This window comes from Spermophilus citellus (genome assembly GCF_964194105.1).
Source record: "Spermophilus citellus genome assembly, chromosome: 16".
Lineage (NCBI taxonomy): Eukaryota > Metazoa > Chordata > Mammalia > Rodentia > Sciuridae > Spermophilus > Spermophilus citellus.
In genome coordinates, this window is record NC_138196.1 from 81558583 (window position 1) to 81566530 (window position 7948).

Consider the following 7948-nt stretch of genomic DNA (forward strand, 5'->3'; position numbering starts at 1 on the left):
GTATCGTTGCTGGCATTAACAAATCTGTAGGTGGCATGCAGGATGTGTACTAGTGTGCACGTTGAGGGAGCCCCCGATTCCCCGTGAAATCCAGTCCCCAGTCCCAGGGCGACCAGGGACCCAGCTGTCCCTGCCTCTCAAGGCCGGAAGGGGGCGCCCTCACCCCACAAATCCTTGGCCTGAGTCCTGGAGTCCTGGGAACCAGGGTTTTGGGGGACTGTGAGAGACCTGCTCCTGGGGCTCCAACCCCAGGCACAAGGGGCACTGGGTGGTACTCCAAAGCCCGTGGGCGGTCCTGCTGGTCACGAAGGCGCCCCACTTGTCCTGCTTTTGTTCTGCTTATAATAGGCTTAACTTTTTAACAGTTTAGGTTTATAATAATAATAATAATAGTCCCCAAGTGTACATTCCCCGTGTGCCCTCCTCCCCCTCCTCCAGTTTCTACCGTTATCTTGAAATGGTGGGTCCATTTGCTGCAATTGAAGAGTCAGTGTTAGCACATTACTAACCAAAGACCACAGCTTGCACCAGGGTTCGCTCTGTGTGGAACATTCTGTGGGTTTTGACATAAGTACCATGACATATGCACAGTGCTCCCAGGACAGCTCCACTTCCCTCAAAATCCCCCGGCTCCCCTGTCCATCCCCGCCCTCCCCAGCCTGGCAGCCAGCTCGCTGTGTTTCCCTACATCTGACCCCGAGAGAACCCCTGAGCTAGGAATTTAGCACCCCAGGAACAGAGGAGGAAACCAAGGGACAGAAGCTCCGGCTACAGGACTGTGGCCGTGTGGTGGGGCCCTCATGTTGAACCCTGGAGTGTCCCCTGCAATGTCCTGGGGTTTGCATACAACTTGCTGTTTGTTTCCACCACAGTCTGAGGGTGGGAGAGAGGTCAGGGCATCGTGGCTCTTGTTCCTAAGACCACCTGTTTCCACAGATGAAGAAACGGAAAGAGACCCCTCCCCACCAGCCTCCTCTCTTAGCTGGTCAGGCTGGACCTGGGATTTGAACCTGACTTTGGCTGTCACGGCTGCTTGCAGTGGGTAGGTGCTGTGTAGGGAGCACAGTGCTTACAGCAGTGCACCTTCATAAGTAGCTGAGGACCAGGGCTCTCAGCCCTGCTGCACGTGAGAATTATGTAGGAGTCCAGGTGGGGGGAGGGTGGCAGGGGTCACATTAACAAGTCCCAGTGCCAGGTTCCAGGTGGGCTGGGGCATCAGCATTTTTAAATATTCCCAATGTCCACCCAGGACTGAGAACTGCTGGGCCAGGCTGTGTGAGGTCTGGAAGTGCCCCTTCTCGTAGTGTCACTTGGGGTCCTAGAGCCACAGGCCCAGCTGATGCTGCTCTAGTGTGCAGTGACATCTGCAGGGGCTTGAGAAGCCCAGGAGATCAGCACCATAGGGCTAGGAAGTCAGGGGCCCTCCTCTACTCCGCTGCCCGGCAACCCTGGGAAGGGGAGGCTGGAGCCCTGGCCTGCGGGACCAGGGAGAGTTCTCCCCACTAGGGGGCGCACTGCCCCAGCGGCTGGGCCTGGGACAGGTTTCCTGGTGGCCTTTGTTCCACATAAATAAGTTCAGACAGGACAAAGAGCCCTCCAGCTCCCAGCCAGGAGATGAAACTCATGGAAGGGAGGGGAGGAAGGGAAAGTGGAGCGGGAGAGAGTGGGGATGTGGCCAGGAGGCAGAGGCCAAGAGGGTATGAATGGGCAAAGCATTAATGTTCTCCCTGCTGCAGATTTATGGTTGGGAGAAAGCGCCCTACAGCCACAAGCCACCTCCCCTCCCCCAGAAAGACAGACTCCATCAGGAAAGGATGCACGGGCCATTCAGACCTGGTGAAATGAGAACCAGCAAGGTCCTGGGTCACAGGCCTGGACTCAAACTCAACTTGACTCTCTGAGTCTCAGTTCCCTCGTCTGTGAAATGGGCACAACACCGGCACCCAGAGGGTGGGCTCATCAGGAGGTTTGGCGGCAACAGTACCTGTGAGGCTTTGCCCCTCCGCTGTGCCAGGTCCTCTCTGACGCTCTGCAGACCTCTCAGTACTTCATCCTCTGTCTGTGGGGTGCTTGCACACCCTCCCCATCCTCAGTCAGGACTTTGAAGAGGGCATTCGGATTCCAGTGGAGAACCTGGCTTGGCCCGGCGCTGGCCAGCAGTGTGAGCGGTGTGACCTTGGTTCCTCCGAGCCTGGCTCGTCCGCACACAGAATAGCCCTTGGTGCTAGTCTGGGGCCTGAGGAGTACTTTGAAAGTGGAGTAGAGCATTAATTTGCTCGGGTAGATGCAACAAATATTACCGGCAGGCGGCTTCTACCCAGCGTTGGATTGTGCATCGTCCTGGGGCTGGAAGCCCAAGGTCAAGGTGGGCACGGCTGGTTCCTCTTGAGCCTCTCTCCTGGGCCTGAGGATGCATCTTCTCACCGCGTCCTCACACGGTCCTCTGTGCATGTCTGTGTCCCACTGTCTTGCTCTGATTATCTACCCGTGACAGTGGCCTGCATTTTGACACATCATATATAAATGGAGTCTGACTTCTCATTTTTCTGGTTGCACCTGATGTGAGGTACACAAGTCGCGTAATCATATATGCACATGGGTGATGATGTCCCACTCATTCTACTGTCCTTCCTACCCCCAAAGCCAATCTCTTTTTCAAGGACACCTGTCACATTGGATGAGGGACACCCATATGACTTCATTCTATGTTACATCTCCGTAAAGAACAGCCACAGGCTGAGGTCCACATATGAGCTGTTGGGGACACACCTCAGGCCTTAACAAACAGGAACCTTCTGCCTTCACTAGCCTGCTATTGTGTCTCTTGTGGCCCATCCACTAGAGTCAGAAACCAGAAGATTCGGTGTGAATAAACCTCCCATCTACAATAGGGGCAAGGCCAAGCCGGAGACCCGTGGACCAGCCGGGAGCAGACCCCCACCTGAAGACCCAGATTTAAAACTGCCTTTTGCCCTCTATGCTACGGACGTTTCCGCCACCGACTCCGTTAGATTCTAAAAGCCAGAGTCAAGCTTTCCCAGGCCTCGTGGCATCTTCTGGGTTTTGTTTTAATGCAGAAAAATACACATGACGTAAAACTGACCATCTTGGGTGTGTTAAGTGCTCCGCTCTAGAGTGAGCTCATCCTCCCCGCGGTGTGGCCATGACCGTGAGTTCTACTTGGTGGCCGAGAGTCTCAGTGTCCCTGACCCTGTGGTGGCATCGTGCAGCTCGGGTCTTGCGGTGACTGGCAGGTGTCCTTGAGGCTCTTCCGGGGGTGACATGGTCAGGTCCCATTCCTCTGTGGGGCTGAGGGTGGGCCACCCTTGCTTCTCCCCATCTGCTGTCCACCTGCTGCTGGACCCAATGGCGGTTCCGTGTGGATTTCCACGCGTGTGCTTCTGCGTTCCCGCCGACGGTGCCCACGGCTTCCAACTCCTCCAACCCACGACTCTCGTCACTTCTGGGCTGGTGGTCTGCTGTAGGGAGAGGCGGACGGTGTTGACTGAACCGTCGTGACCCACAGGACCCCCGTGCTCTTTGACACGCCCTAGGTACTCCAGGGTTCCGGGTGTTTCTTGTGTGTTCCTGACAAGCTTCTCCGCGCCCAGAGCCTCTGCAGTTCTGCTGGCACCTCTGGGCCCTGGGGTGGGGCTTCGTGGGCCCAGCTGAGGGGCTCAGTAGGTGCAGGCCCCGGTGGGGCAGACGTGCTCCCCTTTGGAAGAACCTGGGCTCTGACCTGGGCAGGAGTCTGGCCGGTTTCCGGTGGGGTGGACCTGCCCAGCACTGCCCCAGACGCTCGTGGAACTTGGCTGAGGCTCACCTGCTCTTCCAGGTAGGCCTGCGTCCCATGCCAGGAGCCGGACCACCACTCAGAAGGTTCTCAAGGGTCAGGCACTGTAGGTAAGAAGCACGCCCAGTCCAGGCCCTCAGGCCCAGGGCTGTGGGGACACAACAGAAGGCAGCCCAGGGAGCCAGAGGGACACCTGGGTCTCCAACAGGCTTGTTCCACCTGAGCTCAAAACATCTTCTCAATTAAAAAAAGATTGACATTTGATACATGTAGAATCTTGATGCCATGCAAAGAGGACCTTGGTAACCAGTCACCATATACACCCTAAGGAGTGGGACTTCTGATCCTCCCTGTACAGAGAAGTAAACTGGAGCACAGAGAGGGTGAGTCACTGGCCCAAGGCCACACAGCTGGAAGCTGGAGAGTGGGGATTCACTATCCTGGTCATTCTTAGGAGGAATAATCTGGTAGAGATGTTTGAACTGTGTTCTTTGAGCTGTGGGAGTCGATGGTGGGCTTCCAGGATTAGGGTGCTCACAGTACGGTGGAGACCGGAGGGGAGAGGGTGGGCTTCCACCCCCTCGTCAAACTCAGCCCAGCCCTCCTCTTGATCTGCTTCCCTTATTTGATTGACTTAAACGAGTCATTAAAACAGAGTTCCACATTTACACGGCTTTTGAGACGCAGGCATCAGGTCCAACGCGCCCGTCACCCTGCGACGTCTGTGCTTCTCACAGGAATGAGGCCTGGAGGAGGGACCTGCCCAAGGACCCAGGGCCAGGTGCTGGGAGCCGCTGCCAAGGATGGCCTCGCTGGCCTCCCAGCTCCCCTGGGCTTCCTGGTGGACAGGCGGTAGTTTGACTTTTAAAAATACAAGTGTGTGTATTTGAGAGCTCTGCCAGTCGGCCCGTGGGGTCACAGGACAGTCCCTCCCTGGCACCAGAGCAGCTCCTTGGAGAGTGGACACCACAGGGCATCCTTCTCCCGAGAACGGGGCTCGCCTGGGCGCCACTGCACAGCTCACAGGGGGCTTCCACAGCCTCGCCCTGGAGCAGCCTCCAAGGCCTGCGGCCATCCGGGCTACTCTTCACCCTGGACAGCAGCAGGTGGAGACTCAGCCTGTGGCTCACCAACCCACTCCTGGAAAGTGGGGAGCCAGACCTCAAATCCTGGCTCTGATCTGTGCCTCGCATCAGAGGGACCCAGCAAATGGTCCAAACGTGCCTTTGAGAAGTTGAGGAGCGGGGTGGACACAACACCAGGCCTGCAGAGCGGCCCCGGGCCGGGGCAGTCCATTCGCAAGGTTAAGCGAACCGTTTGGAGAGGATGACAGGAGGGCTTGGGGACACCGGGGAGGGGGGCAAGAAAGAGGGACATCTGGCGCTGACGGCCACCAGGCCTAACGGACTCCGCTGGATTCCATCACAGTGGTCCCTGGAGAGTGAGGGGGCCAGGGTCCTGTGGTGAGCTCAGGATCTCTGTCAATGATTCATAGAGTGACAACTCTGCCTGACATCCCAGAAGGCCCAAAAATAGCCCCAGGGAGTGTCCGGGAGATAATGGCAGAGTTAAAATTCGTGGGTGTGTACAAAAATGTCTAGCTGGCACCACCGGGATTTTGTGACCTCTCAGGCCCTTCTTTGACCTAAAGAGATAAGCTCTTGTAAGACAGGGCCCCTCCTCCCAAGGGCCCTCCCATCTGCCCTTTGTCCAGGCCAACAAGGGTGCCACCAGGCTCACCAGCAAGGGCGCTGAGAACGATCCGGAAGCTACCAGGGCCGCCTGACTTTAGTCCCTGAGCTGTGCTTCACACACACGGTCGGGTTTACCAGCACGGTGACCTCAGAAGTGGGCTCTGTTCCTGGTTCCATCTTGTAGATGTGGAAACCAAGACCCAGATGGCTGTGGTCGTCGGCAAGCTCCCAGAACTGGGACCCAAGCCCAGGTCAGCCCGAGCCCCTCCCTTGCATCCTCATGGCTCCTCCAGCCCGTGTCCTGTGACAGGGACAGAGCAAGGCTCTGAGCCAGCAGGGTGCACAGACAGCGGGGGGCTGGAGCTGGGCCGGGCCCTCACCCTGGGCGCCTCACCTCCTTGGCAGTTCCAGGTCACATGGTGGAAGACGGACAGGCTTTGATGGGTCTGGTAGGGATCGCCCCTCCTCTTGGCTGTGCCTCAAACTGTCTGCGGGATCCTTGGCAAATTATTTAACCTCTCTGAGCCTCGGTTTCAACATTTTACTTTTTATTATTATTTTTTAAATATTTATTTATTTATGCATCTTTAGTGGACACATTATTTTGTTTTTCTGTGGTGCTGAGGATGGAACCCAGTGCCTCGAGCATGCTAGGTGAGCTCTCTCCACTGAGCCACAACCCCAGCCCCTGGGTTTCAACACTTTAAAATGGACCCATGCACACCCATCTCAAAGGGAAGCTGGGGGGAGCTGAGATAATGGACATAAAGCTCCGGGCAGGGTTTTGCGCGCAGTAGGATGTCACTCATGCACATTCCTGTCCCACACATGTACTTGGAAGCTGAGTCTCAGGCCAGATAGCACCTTCCCGGAGTGGCACCTGGGGGCACGGCCTGCCAGGCCCCTCCCTCCTCCTATCCCTGCCCCATCCCCCCACTTCCACCCCTGGGCCACCAGGCTCCTGTGGGCAGAGGCTGACAGAGGCTGATGGGAGCCAGTCCCAGGAGTCTGCAGGCAGATTCCTGAGGACTGATGAGGTGGAGAGGGAAGGCTGACGCCACCATGGGAGGAAGGGGAGGCGGAGGGGTGGGGGCTCCCTAATCTCCACCTGCCGCCTCAGGGAGGGCCAGGGTGCCATCTAGGGGCATCACTGCTGGTGCATTCCCCTGCTACCAAGGTCACTCTGCTGCTCACAGTTAAAATTAGCTTCCTGCTCATTGCGATGGACTGTGAGCGGCCTTTTCCCAGGATCCATGAGGACCTGGCCTTGCCCAGACATGGCTGGGCTACCTGCCCTCTCTTCTCTAAAGAGAAAATAGAACACATGCCCCTGTCCCCAAGGCGGGGGTGGGGTGGGGTGTGCCGTGTGTGCCGGGTGGGAGGCCTGGGCACGTGACGGGTGCACCCCTCCAAATTTCCCACGTGATGGCTGGCGACATCACCTAACTCACTGCTAGCCCCTGACAGTGAGCAGTGGGCCCATGGCCCCGCAGGCACACCGCCCCTGCATGCCAGGAGATCCATGGGTATCCACTGAGTGAGCCTGCCGGCCATAAAGCAAATCAAGGAACGGTGTGGCCAGGTTGGCCCCTCTGATGAGATGGGCAGTGTTTTCCCCACCCTACCTCCAGCTCCTGGCACAGGGCCTTGAACACAGAAAGTGCTCGGTGTCATGGGTATTTGTGGGATATACGAATGAATGGAACAGTCACTGTTTTATTCTTTGTCCACATGCTGTAGATGGTAACATTAACCAAAACCATGCACTCGGGCAGGACTCAGAGAGAGGTGGTTGGAGCCACAAGAAAAGCCACGAAACTGAGAGGAAGAGCAGCTCAGTGCTCAAGGTCTGGGCCAGAGCCAGGCTCCCGTCCTGCTCAGCGCGTGGCCTTCTGCAAGGTGGTCAGCCCCTGTGCCTGCTTCTCACCTGCCCAGTGCACTCCCGGATCACAGGCCTTGAGGGGGGTGGGGCACATGGGTCAGGAGAGAGCACCCCTGCCGTGCCTAGCAGGCCTGGCCTTCAGCAGAGGGGGCTGCTAGTGGGTTACCAGATTTAAATGAGAGAAATGGGGATTAAACATCCTGGAGCAGAGGACACCTCGCTGCTAATCCTGCAGAGGGGACCCTCACGAAGGCATGCGATCAAAGTTGAAGTAAGTGTCAGACAGGAAGGAAATATTTGCAGTGCCTGTATAACAAAGGATTACTACAGAGAAAACTTAAGGAGTGCTTCCTGTTCCTAAACCACCCGGAGACAAATGGACGGATGATAAGAAGGGCCCTGTTCAGAGAGGACAGCTAATGAACCAGCAAAAGGTGCTCAGCTGCATCTGCTCAGGAAAAATGCAAATTACACAACAGTGCTTTTTGTTTTTGTTTTTGTCTTTGGTCTGACCAGACTGCCAAATGGCAACAAGACCAACATCCAATGACTTTTGTGAAGATGTGGGAGGGGGGATCC